Raw genomic sequence first — 23,660 nt, 5'->3', positions numbered from 1 at the left:
CTAAATAATCAATCACATAGAGCAGCATAAAGGCAAAGGATCTCTATGAGGAGACTCTTTTACTGCATGCAGCATCAACACAAGAAACAGTGAAGGGCACAAGTGGTGGAGTTCCTTCATGTCTGCTTGACACCTCAGATTTAATCAAAGTCCCAAAGTATGTGTGTCCTCAAACGCCTCCCCAGACCATGGCCTGGTTGGCCTAATTATAAAAAAAAATGGATGCTGTGGGGAGTTGCCTTTATAAAAGTGTAGGTATGAAGTAATTACCTGTTTTTGCCGCCCTTTGTCTGCCTTTTGTCTCTCATCATCTGTGACATGAACGGGTGCGGTGCTGTCATCTCAGACCAGAAGATGAGTATGAGTAAGGGACATTAAAACGTTACTCCCGCTCCCTCATGGATAATGGAACAAGGTTTGCATTTGAATGATAAACAAAATGACTTGGAGACACTGGGAAGATCACTGGCACCTGCCCCTCCCTGCTGCCATGCAAAGCTGAGTATTATGCAAAACAAGGGGCGAGGATTTTTTTTTGGTGTCCCGTGAACTCATCTGTGTATCTCCCAGGCATGTTGGACAATTATGAGTCAGTAGAAGTAACTCAACTCCTCTTAATGTTATGCAGTGTTGTGTTCACTGTCCTTTTATCAGAGCACAGCTACTTTCATCTGTAAAGTTCTTCACCAAATCCTGTGTTCTTCAGATTAGCATAGACTTGTATCTGAAGGCCTTAATCAGAAAGCACAATGGCCTGGGTGTGTCCAGGGTGATAAATAATTCTGGACCTTATCAAAACAATCAAAATAAAATAAGACAAAATGAAATATGGATGTGCCAAAGTATACAAAGTAAATATATATTCATTTCTATGGGAAAGAATACAGTATGCGACAGCACATAGCTGCAGCACTGTTTATTTTCATTTATGAAGACTTTCAATTCAAAACAAACTGAAGTTATTTTAGTTTATTTTGCTGCCAATAAACAGCTGGAGGGGAATGTTGTTTTGCAGTGACGCTCCGACTGAAAAAGGTATTTCAAGTCTCCTGAAATCAACAGCGGTGCGGCTCACATAATGCTGCCATGCTTGAAGAGTGACTCCTCAGAACTGAGTCTAAAAAGGGAACATTGAATATATATTGGTTAACATCCTTTAACGGCAGCTACAATTAATGTGTGAAGCTGTGCTTGAATCCCACTTTGTGCCATACACCTGCCAATCACGGTGTTTGTAGAGCCAGATCACAGTGTTGTTTTCCTTCTGTATTCAGCTGTATGTATTTACTTCCACTGGTGTAAAAGGATTGTATTTACTGGTCTTTTGAAGATAAGGTGGAGCTGCACATGCTGTGCAAAGACTCGCAAATTGCAAAAAGGAAAAGAAGAGGAAAAAGGGAATGTGGCGTAGGAAAAAGCAAACTGTCATCCTTGAGTGTCTGCCTAGCAGATTTCAATCTCTTGCATGAAAGTGAGGCTGTGTGTGTGTGTGTGTGTGTGTGTGTGTGTGTGTGTGTGTGTGTGTGTGTGTGTGTGTGCGCATGCATGTGCATGTGCATGTGCAAAAGTCAGACCAGACAAAGTTTTCCCACCCTTTGGTTGTACAGATTTTGTGCAACTTCATCATCTTATGCTTATCTGACAGGAGAGGAAACTGCCATCACTCTCTGCAGCTGGAGCCCAGCGTCTTCTAGATTTGCCAATTAATGTCATCATAAAGATTCTGTAAGTCACCCGAAACAAAAAGGTGACACATTTCTGATAGACAAAAAGAAAGAAGTCTCATACTTTAAGTGTTCTGTTTAATTAACTTTCAGCATCTATTTTCTCTGCATGTCTAAAGAAGCCTTTGGTGTGTGTGGCTTGCTCTACAGGGAGCCTCAGCAGTTCAGGCATCACAGTTCTCCAGTGGTTACAGCAGTGTATCCAGAGAGGTGCCAATCCAGACGTCTCACCACTTTTCTGGGACAGAGCCCACAAGGCACAGGCAGGCACGAGTCCCTGGCTAGGACAGGCTGGCGTCTTTTATCAATGTTGACCAGCCAGACTCCTTGTGGCTCCCGCACAGCTGCATCTGGGAGCTTCTCTAATCCCTCTTCTTTGTCATCGCAGGTCAGTAGATGTACTACATTTCCACCTTGAGAATTGTGACAAAGGAAATACTCTTAAGGTATGTAAAGAGGAAATACTTTAAACCCGTGGATTTATTTTCTGTTGATGAGTTCAAACTTTGGTTCTCCTGAGATTCAAACACAACAGTGTTCATTTCACAGGGTTCTTCAATGAGGACAAGTCCGGTTTGTCAAAATCATCCTGACTCGATATAATCTTAGTTGACATAATTTCAATTATTTCCAGGCAGCATCAGGGTGGTGAGGATTAAAAAGATAAAACATAGGCTTTTATGTATAGGCCACTTTGCTAATTAGATGGATTAAAATGCGCTCTGCAAAGGGAATTAATTTGCAAGTGAATGGCAGTTAGTAGGCAAACGTGTATAACAGATGACACAAACCCCCCCGAGGGTATTCCATGGTTAGTTTGGTACAATTTAGAAATTACACAACTCGTTTACTAAATAACAGGCTCATTTTTCCCTGAACTGCATTCTTTAGCGCCTCGCTGTCACTTGACTTTCAGATTTGTTGAAAATAGGTTGGTCTATTCCGATGAATGAAGCCTCCTGGTAGTACCACTCACTGCAGTAATGGATGGCCATTTATAATTCATGAGGTGGCTAGTCCCCCAAGTTAATTTAGCCCAAGGCACTGTTTACTTCTGCTTTGTACTTTGTTTAAAGTCAGTTGTTGACAACTCTTGTACATGTCAAACTATCACCGCTAATAATTGCTTAAGGAGATAGAACTTTTGCAAATGTTGGTTCCACCAGAGGTATATTCGCCTCGCCCTATGCAGAACTTCTTCAGATGAATTTTTGATTCATCTCCTTCTCGCTCTTGACAAAAAGTCCTCTGTAATTCAAAGCAATAGCTGTAAGAGAAATTATAAAAAAGAATAATGTAGTATGCTCTCCATAACATCCTAGTTTTCATGTGAAATAGGAAACGTCTTTCTTACTCCCTCTCCTCTCCCACCACCCCCTCTCTCTTTCTTTCTTTATCTTTGACTTACTTCTTTTTTCTTTTTTTTGCATATTGACCAAAGAGGGACTGCGCTGGTAGACGATGACTGTCACACCCTGCAGATTGACAGATTCTATTGTAGGAGAGTAAGGGCCTTGGGCACTACCTCTGTGGGTCAACCTTGTTCCGCTCTCTGTGCAGATAGCGACATTCTCTCAATACAAGCAGTCACTTGATTAGTGCCAATTATCCAGGCTGTCACTTTCCCTGGTGAGGTTGGCCCAGGATGCGCCCCGTCCCCCACACTTCCCGTCTAGAGCGGACGTGCACTAAAAGTCTGCGCTCATAGCTGTAGGCTGTGGGAATGATTTCGAATGCAGAGATGTGGGGAAATAAAAGAAATGCGGGAAGCAAGTTCTGAGTTTGACAGCGTGATAGCATTGACTTCCGAGACAGTTACAAGGGGAGTGCCATTTTCTCCAACAAAGACATCTCCCTAGGGCTGCACCATCTTCCATCAGTCAGTCACCAGCTTAATATTCCGCTGTACACGGTTTACAGGACCCAACTGGGTTACATTTGCTAAGGTGTACAAAATTCTTTTGTAAGTCTATTGGTTTTTAGTCTAAACCAGAGGTGCTAACTTTAATATGAATGTGCTCAAATGTAGCACAAGTATGAACTATAACAGAAATTTGTCTAGAGCATAATTTGATACGTGGCTGAAAATGAATTTAGGCAACATTTGAAATCCTGAAGATGAAAGGCCATAAATCTGTGGAGCCAATAAAACCTAATCCAAATATGTGCTAACAACTGGTGCCAAACCTGAACAAACACACCAAACAAAGATAGGCCGGAGTTAGCCAATGTGCAAGAAACTAAGAAGGCAATCATTATAATCAAACAACAAATTCAAACAAGGTTTGTTGTGGGCTAAACAAACCATCCTTTCAGTGTGTTATAAATGTGTCCCATGTGTAAAACTCTCTTTATTTAAATGCTAGACGTCAGCTGAAGCTCCTTATCATCTCACCTGTACCCAGGTTAGCCTCAGTCTCTCTGCAGTCACCTGTTCTTGGCTGCACTGCCGCACTGCAATATTTTTCCTGGTTCCAAAAACACAATCGCAAGTGTTTTCGAGCCACTCTTTAAACAGTGCTGCTGTGTATTTACTGATCTATTTCTCGCTGCTTTTATGTTGTTACTGTGTCTCTTATAACTTCCCCGTATTCAGCAGCAGAGAAGTGAGACGCAGAGCTCCTCTAAACAGCAGAGGTTATCCTCAGCATGGATGTCTGCAGGGGAGTAAACACCACTGGAGTACGAGTGAATATTTTGTATGAGAGGATATTAATTATTCATGCCCGCTATATTGTGTATGATGATGTGTCAGGATGTTTGCCAATAAACAACAATATTCCTTGTAGGATTGATCCAATATGAAAAGTTGTTGAGCTAGTTCCTCTCAGTGTGAAGAAGTCTGACAAATGCAGTATGTGGTAGAGCTGGCACTAGTACTTATTTATGGAAATATCAATATTGTATCATAATACCGTATCCTCTCCTTTTAGTATAAACAATACAATCAAACGGGTACTTTAAATCTGGACTGTGAGAATGGCATTAATATGAGGATTAAGGAAAATGTGAAACCACTGTATACAAAGCTGTGTAATCAAATCGACTTGAAGCAGGAAGGTAAATAGGTCAGTGTGTTGCTGGGATTTTGTGGAATGGCAGAAAAGTACACACAAAAGAAGACACAAAAATACCCTGCACCTTGTTTGGAAGTGTTTATTCTGCTCAAACGGAGGCACTAACTAAGTGTGGCACACCCCAGTGATGCAGCTCGTCATTGGCTCTTAGTGCAGAGTGATAAGCCTGGTTTGTCTGCGGGGGGATTTATGGTCTCTTTCATGGTAGCGGTGCCCCCCGCCACTGTCTCCTTGTGACGCCCCAGGGAATGCATCACCACACGGGCAGGACAGCAGGCCGGCACGGGCGTTATAATTGCCATCTCCTAGTACACATTTTGCAGTGTGGAGCACGGTGATTAAATCAAAAAACTCCTCTGCATCGCAGCTCTTTACCTTGCAGGCAAAACAGCATGCTCCTCTGGGATGGGGTCATCATGGCCCCCTCTGTGTTCTGTGATCTCTGCAGAAAAGGGAGGGGTGCAGACTGCTCACTATTATGTACCACTGCTAAAAAAACTAAAACAAGATTGGTCTAAAGATTTCCGTGTCCACAACATTCACATGCAGCATGCTGGATAAATATTTGATTTAGTGAAAACTGAGAGCTGAGGCTGAACAATAAATGGCAATTTCAAAATGTGGAATATTGAATTATTATTAACATTTCTATGTGACACTTCCCCTTTTCATTCCTGATTAAACACAGCTAGTTTGAACTCATCCTCGATCATTAGCATCCCGATTCAAACGTGTCTGTGATCATTAGAATGCAGATAATTCACCTGAAACCATAAAGAAAATTAGACCTAGGTTTTATACAGAGTTATCATCCTTGGACAACCTGCACATACACACGAAACAGACCATTATCACTTGGGTTAATGGCTTTGTTAATTTGAAGACATTAACAACTGCTTGGCTGTCCCCAATGAATGTGTCACACAAGGCAGGCCTTGTATTGTTAAATGGGTTGCTAAGTAGATTGATTCCTTAGCTGTAAAGCACAGCAGTGATGTAGGCAAGCAGGTTAATTAAACATTTACACACAAACAGCCAACAATCTATTGTACTCTTCTAATTTATGACATCAATATGCACTTTCATCAGGATTTCTTTTTTTTTTTCAAAGAGGAATATGTTTGCTTGCTCCATCCTAATTGGCACCATGCCTGTTTTACAGCGCTGCTGTTTTTGAGGGGTGACTGGGACTATTGAGATCGCTGCTCTAACCCATAATAGGGACATAGCAGTCCCTCCACTGTGCAGGGAGACACTCAGATAAAGATTCAAGCACCTGCACCCACACCTCCACCTCCACCTCCACTCCCTTTCATCTTCAGCAGAGGAAGCATAAACACTGATTCCTAATCAGCTCTCTCACTCTCTCTCACTCTCTCTACCTCTCAGCTCTCTTCAGCACACACACAAATGCAAGTGTACACATTTGAACACACACAGTCCACCACAGAGACTTCCTCACAAGGCTCTGATGAACTAATGTAGAAGTGAGAGCCATACCTCTTCCAAGAGAAATGTCTCTTTTCCTTCTTATTCTGAAAACTCTTGGGGTCATGAGTTCTTGCTTTTTTTGTTATTTTCGAAGAATTTCTACGTTTGTAAGTGCAAAGTGGGATTTGGGCCAGAGGCGTTGATGCTTTCCAACTTTCATGTATCCTCTGCTGATAGAAACCAAGCTGACAGGAAGGCAACAAGGGAACAATCAATCACCTTTCTTTTCAACTTTCTTTTTGGCCCACATATGTGTCGGTTAATTTGTTAACACTGGGGTAGAAAACAACGCTTTTTTACTTATCTTTTAGTGGTTGTCTAAGTGATGAAGCATAACACTCTTGCACTGCAGCAACAGTGAGCTATGATGAATTCCAATCATCACTCCACATGCCAGGCCTCATTAGCTACGGATGTGTTTGCTTACAGCTTCGCCTAAATACCTCAAGTACTGGATGGATGTTGTTTTTCTCTCCCCTTTTAAGTTCTCTTCCTCACTTATTCACACACACACACACACACACACACACACACACACACACACACACACACACACACTGGAAAAAGCCTTTAATACACTTGCCAACTGTGGGCCCTTGGTAAGATTCCTTGAGGGCGATGTGTATCCACAACAGTGTCTCTCCGTCAGACATGTGGCATGGGTAAACAACACGGTTAAGCCTAAAACAATGTGTGTCCCTGATGACTGCAATTATTTATGAAATCAAACACAATTCAGCATTTTGCCAAGTGGGACAGCTCTCCAGATCACTCAACAAATCTCCACTCTTTCCTGCTCATAATGATCTTATTACAGAAAGTATGATATTCCTGTCATCTCGACTATGATCAAGCTAGTAATCGATTTACTGATCTTTCACTCCGTTTCTTTATTTACAGCATCCAAACCAAGTGGAACATGTGTGAACTACACTACCTTGAGGCCATTCTTCCTCAGGCTGTCTTTGTGGATGATGGTTGGCTAAATTATTCATCTAAGGTGTTATTGCTCCTGACCGTAGGAGCAAGGCAGAGTGAGAAATGCCAGTGTCAGGACAGTATGCGTGCTCTCGGGGCATTAGCCTCCAGTAAGCAGCTGCTGCAGAAGGTATGCTCACTTAGTCATTTCACTTTCTCAACGCTGCTTGTGAAAAGAGCAATTAAGCAGCAGCGCAGACACAGACAAGCTCATTTCATTTCCAAAAGGAAAATTAGAGAGGTGGGGCGAGGAACGGGGTCATTCATCACACGGGTGCCTCTTCTTCTCACACTCTTTGGACTTTAAAGAGTTTCAGGACTTTCATCTGTCAGCTCTGCACTTTTAACACACAGTCAGGTAAATACAGGTGCCGACAAGCTGCTGTCCCCCAGGAACCTTTCTCGATGTTGAGGTCACTGACCTCTGTCTAATCATTGTTTCTCTCTCAAGTTGTATCATTTGAAAGTGTGTTCGCAATGGTGGCCGACCAGGGCAAACACACTACAATGGCCTAAAACACAAAAAAAAATACATGCAACAGAAAAACACTGCATGTTCAGTCAACACAACGGATCCAGGCCATCCAAATTTACAACATGACACGGCAGATGACATTACATTTATTAAGGACTTGATTTTCCTTCTCGCCTTTGTGAAACAGAAAATGAAATAGCTAAATATTAAATGTATGAACAGCACTCAGGAATATGAAAGTGTATTGCTGAGGGTCAGTGGTGTGGCGTGACTTTGTGTCAGTTTTGTATTTTTAAACATTAATATTTTTAAAGTAATTCTCATTTCACAAAAAACACTGGAAGTGAATGTTTTGGAAGTTATCATTGTCTGATTATCGACTGAACTGTCGATTTAGGTGCTGTGCACAAATGTGACACCCGGCCCGCTCGGGCGGTGTCAGCAGCACGGAGGTCCGCCATTAGACAATAACCTTATTTTTAGGTTCATAAAATTTAGTTTATGTAGAATATTACCAGTGACATTCCTGTAATTAGTTAGTGCATTAAGTAGTTATACACTAATTGGTCATCAGTGTGACTGCTCACATTGTTGCTGTATAGTCATCGTTTTTGGTGTGGACAGCCCTAACATTAAGCCTATATGGTCAGCTGATGAAGAGGGTGTCTGAATTTAAGTAGGCTTACCTGGGTGTATGGCTAGATATCAAATATACTTGGAAGGTACATAGGGCAATATGGGGTCAATAATAGATTATGATTGTAAAATATATGCAGCAGCAGCAAAGACATCACTGCAAAAAGTGGATCTACTACAGTATAGAACCTTACATTTATGTAGCCTATTAGAGTCATAGTTAGTCATAGTTAGGTCATCCCCCATTAATGCAATAGGCTAATAGAAGAAGGAGATACCGCTGGAGTTAGGATGAGAGAAACTCGCACTTCCAAACTGTGTTTATTTCCTTTGCATCGTTTCCGTATATTCAGCTTTTTTCTGTTGCATGTGTTTTTTTAACTTAGCATCGTTTCTGTATTAGCAGCATGTTTCTTCGAGTGGAAGTGTAATAGCACGTTTGCTCTGGTTGGCCACCGTAGTTTACACCGTCCTTATACTTGTAAGTACAACAGAGCATGCTTGTACTTCATGTATGAATAAGACCTTCAATTCAACAACACTAAAGAAGTTTACTGTAGCTTTAGCTGAATTATTAGCAATAGTGTTACATTTTAGAAGTACTATAAAAAATACCAATTCATCAGAACTATTTTAGAATTAGTTTCATTTGATATTCAGGGAGAAAATTGAAGATATGTAAGATGTGTGTGTGTGTGTGTGTGTGTCAAATATTTATTTGTCACATACACAAGTAATATGTGTAGTGAAATGCAATGTGACGTTCTCCTGCAGCTAAAAGACAAGAGTGAAATATAACGATGAGAGGAAAGAAAGATAAAGGATAGAAGTTCAAGAAAAAAATTCTGAATATATTTTGAAAAAAAGTAAGATGTAATAATAAATAATCATAAGTGTAAATATGTAATGTGCAGGGCAATGCAAAGGAATCGCTGAAGACAATGTGCTACATGAAACAAGCATATACAGAGGTCAGAGGTCAGACTTCACCATCCTGTGTTAATGTTATGCCTCCATGCTTCATTTTCAATCCCCCACCAGAAACAACACAAATTTACACAAAAACTAGCTTGTAATAATTTGTAAATAACTATCATGATGCCCAATAATTCCACTAACAATTAATCTAAGGAAGGAAGAGCTGTTTATGCAACATAGTATGAAAATCTGCGGACCGACACAGTAAAGAGATACCCTACATTTCCAGTGCATATATTCGAACCCCATAAATCACAAGCTGAAGATAAATATGGGAGGGTGTCTAAATTAAATGGTACTTAGCCTTGTGAAGTGCACTGTAATAGATCTAAGGAGGGGGTTAAGAGAAACAAGGAGGTGTGCATCCTCCCTTCTCCAGCCAGCGGTTGTAACCCTCAATGATCTCCCTTAACACAGAGGAAACCAAAGATCATAACAAGACCTACAATGGTGGAAACATATCTCATTAGCTGCCTGCATACCTCGCCCATCATTTCATAGTGCCCTCCTTGGGAATATAGAAAGAGGGCTTTGTCTGCTCTGTCCCCAAGCTCTTGTCAAAATCTTCTTAATTATGATTAATTACATACCCATAAAGATTCCCTCTACCAAGTATACAAATAATAGAACGCTCTCACTAAACACTACATTATTCATTAATTATAGGGCTGTTTGCAGCAAAATTAAATTCCTGCTGAGAATGTATTGCTTGTCACAAGAACAATGTTTTTCATATTTTCACAACGACTTGAAAAACATATCCATTTCTTAGCAAAGTATGCCCTAGCTCCAGGCTCCTCTGCATATTGGAGTTTTTTTCCCCTCTGTGGGCTCTATTGTTATGGATGCTGTTTATGGTGCTGCTATGACAAGTGTGAAGGGCAGGCATGGTGAAAGATGTATCGCTCGCTTATCTGCTCAGTGTCTGAATATGTTATGTAGGATTGTAAATGACCCCGTATCAAGACACGAGTCTCACAACAAGCAAAACCTCTTTTTTCCTCTTTTATTCTCTATGATAACTTTTTGACACAAAGTGACAAATACCGCTCGGGAGTCTAAATATCTGTAAATTCAATGAATTTGTGTGTGATGGTGGTGGTAGTGGTGGTGGTGGGGGGGGGGGGTGAGATCAAATTATTTTTTTGTTGTGCCAAAATTCCCACTCATGATAGAAGTTTGTAGAAAGTCGTCGAAAAACAGCTCAGCTGTGAGTAAAGTAGCAGGAATGAGTGACAAGAGGCAGACTAATGATAAGGTTTATAACTTTTGATAGTTTTTACGGCCTTCTCGTGGAGCTGAGGCACATCACTGAGATGTGTTCTTGAGCTGCACAAGAGAACAATATGCCTTTGAGACACACTCGCTGCACTGAAGCAGCCTCGTCCTTCCGCCTCTTGCTGCATATGCTTTATAGCCGACAATAAACCATTTTAGTGCAAAATAAATTGGGATCGTATTGAAATGCTGCCGCTATATATGTCATCAAAGACATACAGTTATTTTTTAGCAAAGCTGGAGCATAGTTTATCATCATGCGAGTGCTGCGATGGGTCTCTTCCACATCATTGGCTTCTCTTGCTTAGTTAGATTGTGAAGGTCAGAGTTCTCAAGCCTTTTATGGCTGTTTAACTTTGGAGAATTATCACATAGGCAGGACTCAGCTGATATATGCTGCACAGTCCCACCTCAGCACTGTCTTACATCCATCCTGCCTTTAGGATTCCAAAGCCATTATTTGGACCCAAATCTGCAGACAAAGTGGATACAGTGGCCTGAAACATTTGCACTGAAGAACTTTATATGACAAAGAAATGTGCATGCAATTTGTACATGATGGAACTTCCACTAATATAATCTTTGTGGTATTAAGTTTGTTTGTGAAAATGATCTCATGATCATCTATTTTGTGATGTAACACATGTTGCTTGAATTTCCTCAATAAGCAATTAACTAGAGTTTGCCTTTGTAGAGAGATTGTGTGTTTGCTTGAGCTTGTGCATCAGATTAACATTAACCTAACATTTATGGACATCCCCTTAAAATCATATGAAAATTTCCAGACCGTCTAATTAGTCTGTCTTTGTCAATTAATCTTGGCTGTGTCAAAAGAATATCTCTGTCAACATTTTTTAATACAAAACTTAGATTAACAACAACATATTTGAATACTGACATTTTCTGATACAACTATTTGACTCTAATTGCTTTGTTGAGTTCTAAAACATTGCAAATATAATTAACACCCCAAGTAAATGAAAGTATTAGGTATTAAAGGTATTAGCACACAGCACAATGAGCAAATTACCATAAGAAAGAATTGGAAAAACTTTTCTAAACGAAAGCTTGAGGGGAGAAGTCTTCTCCCCTGAAACGGCAAGGTGACATTTTATTTCTAACTGTTAATTGATGTTCTGCTGATTAAAGCACATTTTATGCTGAGGACCGGGGGGGTTGGGGGCTCTATTTCTGTAAGCTATCAGTTTGCAGGCATGGATTGCAGCAGAGTTACAAGGCTTAGCTGAACCCCAGATCTTTTTCTATATTGCATCAGAGATACAGTTTCTGGAGGAGCTAAAACTGCAGAGTTAGAGAACAGAAAAGTATAATTAGCTTTTAAAACAAGTTCTGGATTGTGTGACAGTCTGAATACTGATACTTACAAAAGAGTGACAGTTTTAGTACTTTGGTGAAGACTCATATTTATATTGTAGGACTCTGTTGTACAAACTAGCAGAGTGTATTTGCGGTATGTTATATAGTCTACAAGCTATTGTATTGCAAAATTGATGACATTAGTTCACTTATAAACAAGCCATGTCATTAATCACTGCACAATATTTGTTAGAGCAAAGCAGACTAATAATTCAAATCTGCAGCATAACTTATTTATGGAAGTGTACAATTGATAAAATGCCAGGAAGGAGTAATCTTTTAAAGCACCTCTTTGTCAGAATAATCAACACAGTCTGCATAATTTACATTACTTACTTAGATGCATGTACAGCCTGAGCTTAAAGTAAAGAAGTTTGTTTTCTCATGTTTGTGCCTATTAGCCACAAATTAATTAATCTACCATCCAAAACCCAATTAAGCCACAAGCTATATTAATACATTGCCCATTTCCCAGAATGCAGAGGAAGTACCACGGAAGCACTATTATTTTCATAAACATAATCACATTTTGTCTCACCCGCGAAAATGCCCGAGTTTCTGTTCTAATGTATTCAGAAGGCGTCGGAGCTGTTTGGGCAAAACCTGAGCAGGGAGATGATTTTAAGTTCATGCAGGCAGATTTATTTTCGGCCACTAGGGGGAGAGGTGCTCCTAACAGAGCAATAATATGCAGCTATAAAGTACTGATGAGGCGGCTCAGTGAATACTTATGAAGAGCTCTGCATTAGATTCACTCTCACAACCTTGGTCATCTTATTCAAAATGCTCTCACTCTGGTTTATAGCCCATGTATAACGACACATCCCAAGCACCAATCATATAATTACCAGCGTCTCGAACTTGAGTGTTCATTCAACTCGGGTTCCTTCAGCCTTTCAAATTCCTCTATCCATCAACGATGTGAAAAACTTCAGCTCCTCCATTTAACATTGTTTGTTTTGTTGTTTGTCAACACAACAGAGGAGATGTGCTTTTCTAAAGCTCAGTGTTAAAGAGGCACCCCAAAGAAGAATACACACAGCGTTGCCATGGAGCCCATTGATGTGCAAATGTTTTCATTTAAATATTTTTAAGAGGATCAGCTCAGATTACGCCAAAGTTTGACAGAGATAATTCGATGGCTTGTGTAGCAGCTTTGTTTGTGGAGACCATCATTCAAGGCACGTCAGACCACCTTCACAAGCCACATAGCCTTTTTAATGAAGTTTACTTTGAGAAATAGGCCAAAGCTAGTACCTTTTCCTCATGCCAGGCTATGTTAGGGACATCTTCTCAGACCCTATTGATAATGGGAGTTCATATATTTTTAGTCATGCAGCCCTGAGAAGCTTGATGAGGGTTAAAAACGATGTACAGTGCTATTGCAATTCCCTGCTAAAGGAAAACTTTTAGTTAACTCTTATTCCGCTTAACAACTCTGAGAAAGAAATATAAACAAGCCGGTATAGTAGCATCTAGCGGATATATTTGCTCTTTTTCTTGCATTATAGATAAATGCACCATGGAGACCCCCCAGTATTTGGAACAAGGGAGAAGAGCTTAAATATTTATGCCTAAGCCTCTGGAGGCCTGCTATTAGTAGTAAAATGTTTTACTTTCTGGGGCTGTCACTCTGCTCTGGCTCCCATTAACAACAGGGCTGACAGGGACCTCTGGGTCAAACACTTTGAGGCAACAAAAGGCCCTGATGAAATCACTCAGTGAGACCCAAATTACTTCTGTGTCATTGCTGAACAATATTTTCTCCCCAAAGCATTCCTCCCTCTTTTAACGCCATGACCCTTTCCACTGCATATGGAAAGGATTGTTTGTCTATAACACTGGGGGATGGAGATGAGGAGAAGTTCATGGACAATGTTCCTGGCTGTGTTAGCACCCCACAAGCAGTGAGGCTCCCCTCCCTCTGTTTTGTTGTGCTTTGTGAAAAAAGTTGATAAAAACAGGTTGTAAATGGAGATGGGCAGTTGGAAATGAACATGTTGGGGTGGGGCAGTGAAGCGGGAAATCCAAATATACAAGACCTCAAAGAAAACGCAAAAGCAGAGAGAGAGAGAGAGAGAGAGAGAGAGAGAGAGAGAGAGAGAGTATAAAGCATTACAATTCAAAATACAGGAGCCATTGAGAAAACTGACAAAATACATTTGACACTAAATGTTGAGATTTCTGGATATGCTTTTGTGAAATAATATTTTTTTTATACAAAATTTGAAACTCTATGTAAAGTGTCTGAAATTCATTTCTCCCTTTTACATTTGGCACTCCCAACAACAATCATTTCTAGATATTACTTTTACCAGACATCAAATAAGGTGCAGCTTAGTATTGTATGTTTTGTGCTGCAAACAATGAAGGCACAGAGTCTAAATTCAACATTTGATAAGTCTCTAATTATCTTGAACTTAACTATTAACAAGATCTAATAAAGTATACTCAGTGTCTACAGGAAATCCGTTAAGATGTATCAACATACACATGGATATCATCCTAAAAGAAAGATTGACAGTTGAAGCTTGCTTTCAGAGAGCTATAGAGTAACGTTACAAGTGGCACAATTGGATGAGCTGCAAACAGTATCAGAAAGGCCTGGAAAGGAATGAGCAGGCAGGAAAGCTGCAAATCCCCTCTCAACCCTAAGTGGGTGGTCCTTTCACTGTGGGTAACTGTGCAGTCGCCAGGCATTCGCACAGAGTTTTTGAGGAGGACTGGCTCTCCAGACGCAACATTCACCGTCCCAGGCCCATACATCCACAGAATTAGATTCATGCTACACTGACTTTATTTAAGCTAAGAGTCCTGGCAGTGGCAGCATTAAATGACAGCCAGTTCGCGGGGCCTTTTCTCTGGATTAAAGGATGATTCAGGAGAGGAAGGCAGAATGGCTTAAGAAAGAATTAATTCAGGGAGAAAGAAGTCCATAGTTTATCTGAAAAAAGTAACTGAGACCTGCAGAAGTTGCCAAAGTGTATTGAACACTGTAGACATGTGTGAAGATTGACAGAGAAATATGCTACAGCCCTCACTCCTCCCAACCAGCACCACAGGACACACACACACACACACACACACACACACACACACACACACACACACACACACACACACACACACACACACACACACACACACACACACACACACACACACACACACACACACACACACACACGTAAATTAAAATATAAACAAATAAATTACAATTAAGTCCTCTGAAAGGAAATTAGTTTTATCCCAATTGTACATTTTTATGCAGTTATAAAATGTAATTTATTGATTATATTACACTTATAGCTGACTTTAGCAACAAAGTAATTTCTTCACTCATTTTGTAAGAGTCATTACAATTTTCAACCAAACATCTTTTATTGCCTCTAAACCTCAACAAACAATTTAAATGGGCATGCAAAAAAAGAGGATTAAGAAAAAAATAGATTAATCAAAAGGTCAAACTTTTCAGTTACCATCAATAATCACCCAAACCTTTCTGTCAGAAATGCAACTAACTTAGATATTGTAATGAGCATGATAAAAAACAACAACAACAACAAACTTTATATTTAGATCTTCTTTACTCTAAAAGCCAATATTTGAGTGCCACCCAGGCCTGGGAATGAAAGCCAGCCACCCTCCAAGCTAAGCACATGAGAACTGTTTAAGTTGGCCCCACAAGTCATACATTTCAATGATTTCAAAGAAACCTCCAATTAAAAGCTACAAACATGTCTTTGGAATGCGAACTAACACAATTAAAAGTGCTTCATGAGTGTATTAGAGGAATAAGTTGTGAATTAGCACTTTGAATACACAAGGCTGTTTTCATTCCCGAACTCCTTTCACTCATTCAAGAAGCAGAGGGAAAGAGGTCTTTTTGAAGTCAGCCGGTTCTCTCTTTTTTGTTCTCTCTCTCTCTCTCCGAGCAAAAGAAGATTGAGTCAGCCTAATCTGCTCCTTGTACATTTGAATGTCTTCTGCAAAGAGCTCATCCTGGCTGCTTGATAAAGGCCCAGGTGCAGAGACAGTGGCCGTGCCTAACTTCGTCTCTGTGGGGGCTGTAAATCACGGGTGGAAGCCCACCCTTTGAAGATACAAGCTTGCCTCCCCGGCTGATTTGTGGCCAGAAGGGCAAGCCCTTTTTTCCAGGCCCTACACAACGCTCTCGCCACACCAGAGAGGGTGTCAGAAGGAGGAAGACTCATAACTAGCCGATATGCTCGAGGACTCTCAATCAAGCTGCACAACACACACTCGATGCAGTAAGAAGAAGGGCTCCTGACTGTCAAAGGTCAAGTGGAAGGAAACTCGGGTGACAACAGGGGGATTTAGTCACAGTCGGAAAATCGTATGCAAACAAAAGTATTTACTTTGCTCTCATGAGAAACATCAATAATGACTATGCTTTATGCCTATTTTACCTGTAGGTGTTGAAGGCTGCTGATGGCAGCAAGAAAGGCATGTTGGACATGTCATTTTGGACATGTCAAACACAGGTCCACACTCTGTTTTTGCAAGTCCTCCATTAAAGAATGAAACAAAAAACAAAGCTGCGAACCTAGCACAACCTATACTTACTTGAGTTACTTAACACGTGAATCGTAAATAAGGCTTATAATTAATTCACGGCCGCAGGGCCCAGACATAGTGCCAATCATTCCGCATTGAGGCATTTTCAACAAGATGTTCACCTTCAAACTGGTATGAATAAGCAACATTGTTGGAGTGGGTTGTGTGTTTGAAGAAAGGTGTTTAAATTCCTTACATGTTGCAAAATTAAATTAGATTTTTATATTAGCCTAATCCACAATGTGAACCACATTTAAGACACCACATCATATGTAAAAAATGTTACTTGTGCTTTATTTTCTTCTCCAGCTCTTTGGTCTTTACAACAAGGCCAAAGCCAGTAATCCATGACACACACACACACACACACACACACACACACACACACACACACACACACACACACAAACACACACACACACACACACACACACACACACACACACACACACACATATACTGGCCTTGCTTTTCATTTGTCCATACAGTGCCATCTAATGATGCCAGAGAAAAGAAATTAGCCGACCATTGCACGCTCCCTTAGACCAAGTCATTAAGGTGGCCAGTGTGGAGCTAAAGCGGAGCCCTGTGAAGCTCACTGTGACACACAGGCTTGCATTCCTCTGTTTGTTATTTAGATCCTTATTTACACTTGTTGTCAGAGACAAGCTGGAAGCACAGCAGTGGCTTCCTCCATAGACTGGATAACAATGAGCTGTAGGGAGCAGCCCAGCGAGGCATTTAGCCCGGCCCTACCCCGTCTCGAGAAGAAGGGGAGAGGGAAGTTTACTGCCTGTGAATCAGAAACTTTCACTTCCCACACACTGAGCCTTCCTGTCCCGCTGATCTCTGCCCGACTGCTTGGAGATCATACTCTCAAGTGGAAGAGACTGCAGTTAGATTTCAGCTCTAAAATACAGTCCAACCTTTAAGTTATTCCCTTGAAATTATTCCAAAATTAGAAACATGGTGACACAGAACTGGTCAACTTTAAGAATGAATAAAGTGACTCACTCTTCTCATCTGCTCTACTTTGCAGTAGAAAAGAAAGATGGATGCAGCAAGCAAGTGATGTTCATTTGTGGTTCTTAAAGTGCTGCCCTGGCTCTTTCATCACATTTCATCATTTTGTGCTTTTATAATGAATTTAATGACCCAAAAAAAAGTAAAAAATGAGAGGAGCGTCACTTTTTCAATGCATCATCATAAAAACTGCCACACATACTTCTTTGCACACAATTTTGGGAAACTCAACTCTATATTAAGATGATATCAACTATTTGGTTAGTCTATCGATAGTCTGTTTCTTTACTTTGATTTCATAAAAAAAACTAATCAACCCTTGATAAAATAATTGTAGCTAGAGGAACCACAGAACCTTGAAAGTTTGTTTAATGGCAGTACATTACATCATTCACAAAGAACCCCATTTCCCAAGAGTATTTGTGACTCTTATCATCACTAGAATTTAGATTAATAAAGTGTGCAAATGTATGATAAGAGTGCACAAAAATCACAGTTTAAAACAAGTGTTATCTGAGCCGTGTATGGGTGTGTGAGCCCATTGTAACCTTTTTGTTTGGCGACTTCCTGAGAAGACAAGCAGTGTGTTCGGAGGTATCAGCAGCTGTGTGCTACGTGCCTCTGATCCAGGCAGCTATTGACTTCCTGAGATTTGAATTAATTACTTGCTTCACAAGAGAAACTGGATTGCAGTGGAACCCCCTAAGAAGTCCACTCATTCTTAGGAAACTGCCCCATGGACTTGCAGATGGTTTCACTGAGATGTGCTTTCCCATAGAGAACAATTATACAGGGGATTGTGGTGCTGGCATAAACCTGGAGCACACAGTCTCCATTCTGAACATTTCAAAACAGCCATAGGGGAGGTTTGTGACTTAACATAAATTAGACCACCAGGGAATGGGGAGATGTGAAGTGGCGGAAGGGCAATATTACAGATAAATGCACTGTGCTGAGAGCTTCTGCACCACAGAAGAAACAGAACATTACACTGTGACACATTGGTATCAGATAATAACCACATTAAAGCCTTTTAATTTTCGACAAACGTGATCGCTGCAACCTTTTCTGCAAATATATCCCGATTCTATGCTGGTTTAGTCAATTCCTCCTCTGTGTGTTTTCAGTCCAAGAAAGGAAACAATGTCGAGAGCAATTAATGACGTGAAGAAAACAATTACAGTTCATTCATTTGGGCTCTGTGTGTTAGTCTGAAAGGGATTAAGTTGCTGCTGCGTTTGTATTCTGCTTACTTTCAGTTGGCTCAAGGCCTTGTGTTTGGTCTTGTCAGTGCCAGCGGCCCCAGTGAAGAGTACACTTCAGCTGTGATGAAGGATCCAGGAACGGAGAGGTTACCAGTGGCTGCTAATTAACCTCACATTGTGTCCACTAACAAAGAAACAAAGGAACAAAGTGGAATTTCAATGCAGGAGATTATCACAATCACAATGAGCGTAGTGCTGGATCATGCACTTGATAGGGATTTTCACACTGGCCATGACAACATGAGATTAGATCAAAGACAGATGAAGTTACATTAACAAAACAATACAGCCTTGTTATGCAATAACAAGCAGCCATCTGGGCCTTCTCTGGGGTAGGGAAGGGCTCCACGTGCACAGCTACACCAGAAAGATGCGTCGTCCTCTGCAACTTCTGCAAGATGGTATTTCAATTGCGAGGACTTTATTGCGGCTTTGTTCTGTCAGAGAGGAGGTAGCATCCTTCCTCAAACACATCAAGACAAAGAGGAAACGACTGTGTATTCTTCGCTGGTTATTGTTGCCTCTGTTTCTGTCCCACTGGCTGAATGGCAATTACTGCTGACTTCCTATGCAGCGCAGAGCCCGGACCCGCTCTGGGTGCCCTGACCCTGCAGTATCCAGAGGGGAGAGACAGGAGCTGTCAAAACTCACACCTCTCCCTGCTCCTCCAGCTGCTGCCCCCACGGGGCTCGCTGCACACTCTTGCTAATCAGCTCCATCTCATCTCTGGAAGGAACTGGCCCCAAGTGGATGTAGGCCCTTTTCTCACCTCTGCTACCGAGCACACCTTTGAAGTCCTGAGTAAGTGTTAGTTTATGGCTGGAGAGGGTACGATAAGATCCCAAAGAAAGGTGATAAATTAGCTTTTCGTGCCACATTTAAAAGGGGAAATAGCAGCCTGCTAAAATCCACAGAATCTGTTACAATTCTAACACCTAACAGCTAAAGCACTTGAGAAGCAAAAACATTGTAGTGTCAAACCTGTTAAGTACCTTCATTAAAGCAGCTTGTTTGTATTTAATTTGCTTCCCACACTGACGTTCTGTATGAACAAGCGTTTGGTCAAACTTAGCTGTGGGACATCTTTGAATTAAAACATAAATACTTGATATAATACCCTGCAAGTGCAACAGATTTACAACAACAGGACAAGCTGGGACACAGCACACACTTTTGCTCTCAGAACACACCCTTCACAGGCATGCCAAATTAAACACTGGAGCGTCAAAATAGATATATCAGCAATATAACACAATACATGTGGACACAGCAAAAAAAACGTACTAATTTTAACCAATGTTTGACCACCATGTTAACGATGAAATAAAGAAGTACTTGTGTGATGGATGTCAGATGTAATGGCTAGAGGTTGAGGTTGACAAGGCTGGAGCCTGAATGTTGATGAATGAGTTTCTATGGGTTGTCTGTCTCACCTTGTCTCAACCTGCCCAACACTCAGGAGCCAATAACAAGAGACCCATCCATGTACAGAGGCATGCCAAATGTTGCATCACATATTGTAAACTAGAGATGTTCCGATACTGCCTAAAACGCTGGTATCGGTATCGGGAAGTACTGGAGTTTATGCACCGATCCGATACCACGTAATAAAGCCCTCAAGAAAATCTACGTTAAAGTAGTTTATTTATGTTCTTTTTCCATTATAGCTGACCATCAAACTGGATAATAAAAGAAAGTTCTGTGGCATTCATTGTTTGTGTTTGTTCATGTTACACAAAGAGTTTAACCTGAGCCAAACCGACAACAAAAATAGAAATCATATCACATCCATACAGGGATAGTAGTATACAGTTGTTAAAACATAATAAAATGTATGACACACTGGTATCAGATCAGTACTCGGTATCGGCCGATACGCAAATTCAGGTATCAGAATCGGTATCGGGAAGCAAAAATCGTATCGGACCATCTCTATTGTAAACTGAAGAATCTGTCAGTGACTGTCACGTCACTGTGAAACCAGTACCCTACTGAAAGAATATCGCATCTAATGTTATTGGTCAAGTCAGTTTTATTTATATTGCTGAACATCACAAATTTGCCTCCATGGGCTTTACAATCTGTACAACATATGGTCTAGCCAATAACACGATTGGGAAAGACTCCATAGAAACATTTAACAGAAAGAAGAAGGAAGAAACATCAAGAACAACAGAGGAGGGATTACTGTTTTGCAAAATGTATTTCCACTTAAAATTACATTTGAAAGAATTTCAACATTTCCTGCATATTACATTTCTATCTATGAAAACCTTGTTTCGCTGCTGACAGCGTCAGTAGGAACTCTTTCATTTGCACCTCACACCCTGCCTGCGACAATATGCATCCTTATCTTGAATAACAATTATCACCCCATTTCCTGGAACCATTAGATCTTCTTTACGACACCCACTTCCATCAAAGAGCTTAAATTTCACTGTCTGCAGCTCAAGAATACATTAAAAAAACACAATTCCTAAAAAATATATTGTCACTAATTTTTGCGATGAGCCTGAGCATGAAGTGAGAACCTTTAACTTTATCACATAAAAAAAAGTTTCATCACAGTTTATAAAACATAATCTACGGCCTGCTGTAACTTCCACGCAGCCACTGTCTGCTGCAGCTCAGTGGAATCTCGCCACTGCCACCCGCTGACATAATTTGTTTCACAGTCACCACCCAGCAGCATGAATCAGATGTTGACACTCTAATTTCATGCACACATGGGTGTTTGGCTGAGCCAGCCTTGAGCGCTGCTGCATCCCCGTGCCTCTCCTTCCAGCTGCCCACTATTACCTGCCCTTTGCCCTCCGACACAGCCATGTCATGTATTTAACCTAGGAGTCACACATTATGACTGATGATTTAACCATATAGTTTCATAATGATGATGTGCACTGTGAGGAGTTCACTTGAAGAGTATTATTCCCACTCTGTGCCATTTTTTATTTTTTTATTCATGTAATGCAGAAGGATGATCTTTGACAAAATCTTACGACTGATAAGATTCTCTACAATCATATTGTGCATGATTTGCAGGTTTAAAAGACTGATATTATCTCAGACATTAGGGTTCTCATTCAGTAGCCTAGCTCCTTTCCCGCCCGTCAGGAGAGCACCACTTTTCTCTATTTGCCACTAAAATGAATGTGTTTACCATGGTCCACAGCTCCATCTGAAAATATTAGTTTTACTTTGTTGTTTTTGTATAGAAAAAATTACATGTACTTGCAAGAAATAATAAAATGTAGCCACTAGCCATGTTTGAAAATGTCAAAAGGCTTGTCAAGGATTGACACATTTGCCAAGCATAATTAATGCAAGTTTTGTCTATCACTGATTATTTTGCTTCTTCTAAGTCAGTGCTGACAGTCTGTCTGCTGTGAGAGAGGAGCAGAGCTACCTGGTGGTGCTTGTCCATGTCCTCATTCTGTCAGCTCAAAGAGCCGGCATAAACTACTTTCCAGCACTAGTGACCAGCAGAATAACCGTGAACACATACGCCAAAAAGAAAAGTGAGGGCAATTCCCAATATCTCTCCTTCACAACAAACCTGACAGCTTCTCTTATGAGGGAGCATAAATCCACAAGATAAACTCATAAACAAATAAGTTGTTTGTGTGCAGTGGAAGCCAGATAACGTCCAGGGTTTTGTGAAACACTTGCTTCCTCTTGACAAATATCCAAACAATAAACACATAGTAAATAACAGCACCCTGTCCATATCACTTCCCTACTTGAGGTTAAGTTGAGTTTATTGCAGAGGCCACTGCCATGCATGCATTAAGCAAATCATAAATTATACATGCTAATTACCTTGGGCCTCCACTTTAATGAATTATTTTAATTAAACTACAACATTGGGGTTTTGCATGTTGTCTATATTTCATCCCCTGCCTAAGATGACCTTCTTCTTTGTCTAAGTGGAACATAGTTAAGAGAACAAGGACAATGCAGACTTGGATTATACAACTGAGTTCATACTGATGCTGAAAATATGGAAACATCGTCTATGCTGAAATAGCAAGAAGAGATTTCATTTCTATTATGGAAGGAAAGAGAAGTAAAAACTCTGGGGCAGTGTTTGCAGATTTAAAAAAAAAAAAAAAGCTTGTAGTGTCAGAAACAGTTAATGTTTAAAGGTTTTATTCACTATTTATTTTAACTTCATGGGTGTCAGGTGTCAGATGAGTTGGTGAGGTCTAACATGTGTTTCCTCTCCCTCCCACCTGTAACCTGTGGTTTCACACTTTCTCTCTTAGGGGTTAAATTGGTTTTCTTATTTGAACATTTTGGAAAAGCTGAAGGTGTTTATTAATGGAACAAACAACGCCCTTTTTCTAGACAAACTTCATATCGTTGATGTGTGTCAGTAATTTCCATGGAACATCGGCAACATGCACTGTGTCTTTAAACATAATTATAGGATGACAGGATGTTACAATTTGAATATTGCATTTTGTCTCCAGAGTGCACATAATGCATTAAATGAAAGCTTTTGGTTATTTTTACATTTCACATTCTGGGATGATCTCACAATGAATGACTTCTTATTAACAGAAGTTATTTTCAGACATTCATCTATATATATATATATATATATATATATATATATATATATATATATATATATATATATATATATATCACATTAACATTTTATTTATAACAGTGCAATACAAACTAAATAGGACAAAGTTAAGTACACTGAAATCCAAATGAATAGAAAACAGTATAAATGGGTAGTATATATATATATATATATATATATATATAT

Source organism: Sander lucioperca, chromosome 7 (assembly GCF_008315115.2).
Source record: "Sander lucioperca isolate FBNREF2018 chromosome 7, SLUC_FBN_1.2, whole genome shotgun sequence".
NCBI classification, from domain to species: Eukaryota; Metazoa; Chordata; class Actinopteri; order Perciformes; family Percidae; genus Sander; species Sander lucioperca.
The sequence above is the reverse complement of the archived record's forward strand: the minus strand, read 5'-3'. Positions refer to the sequence as shown.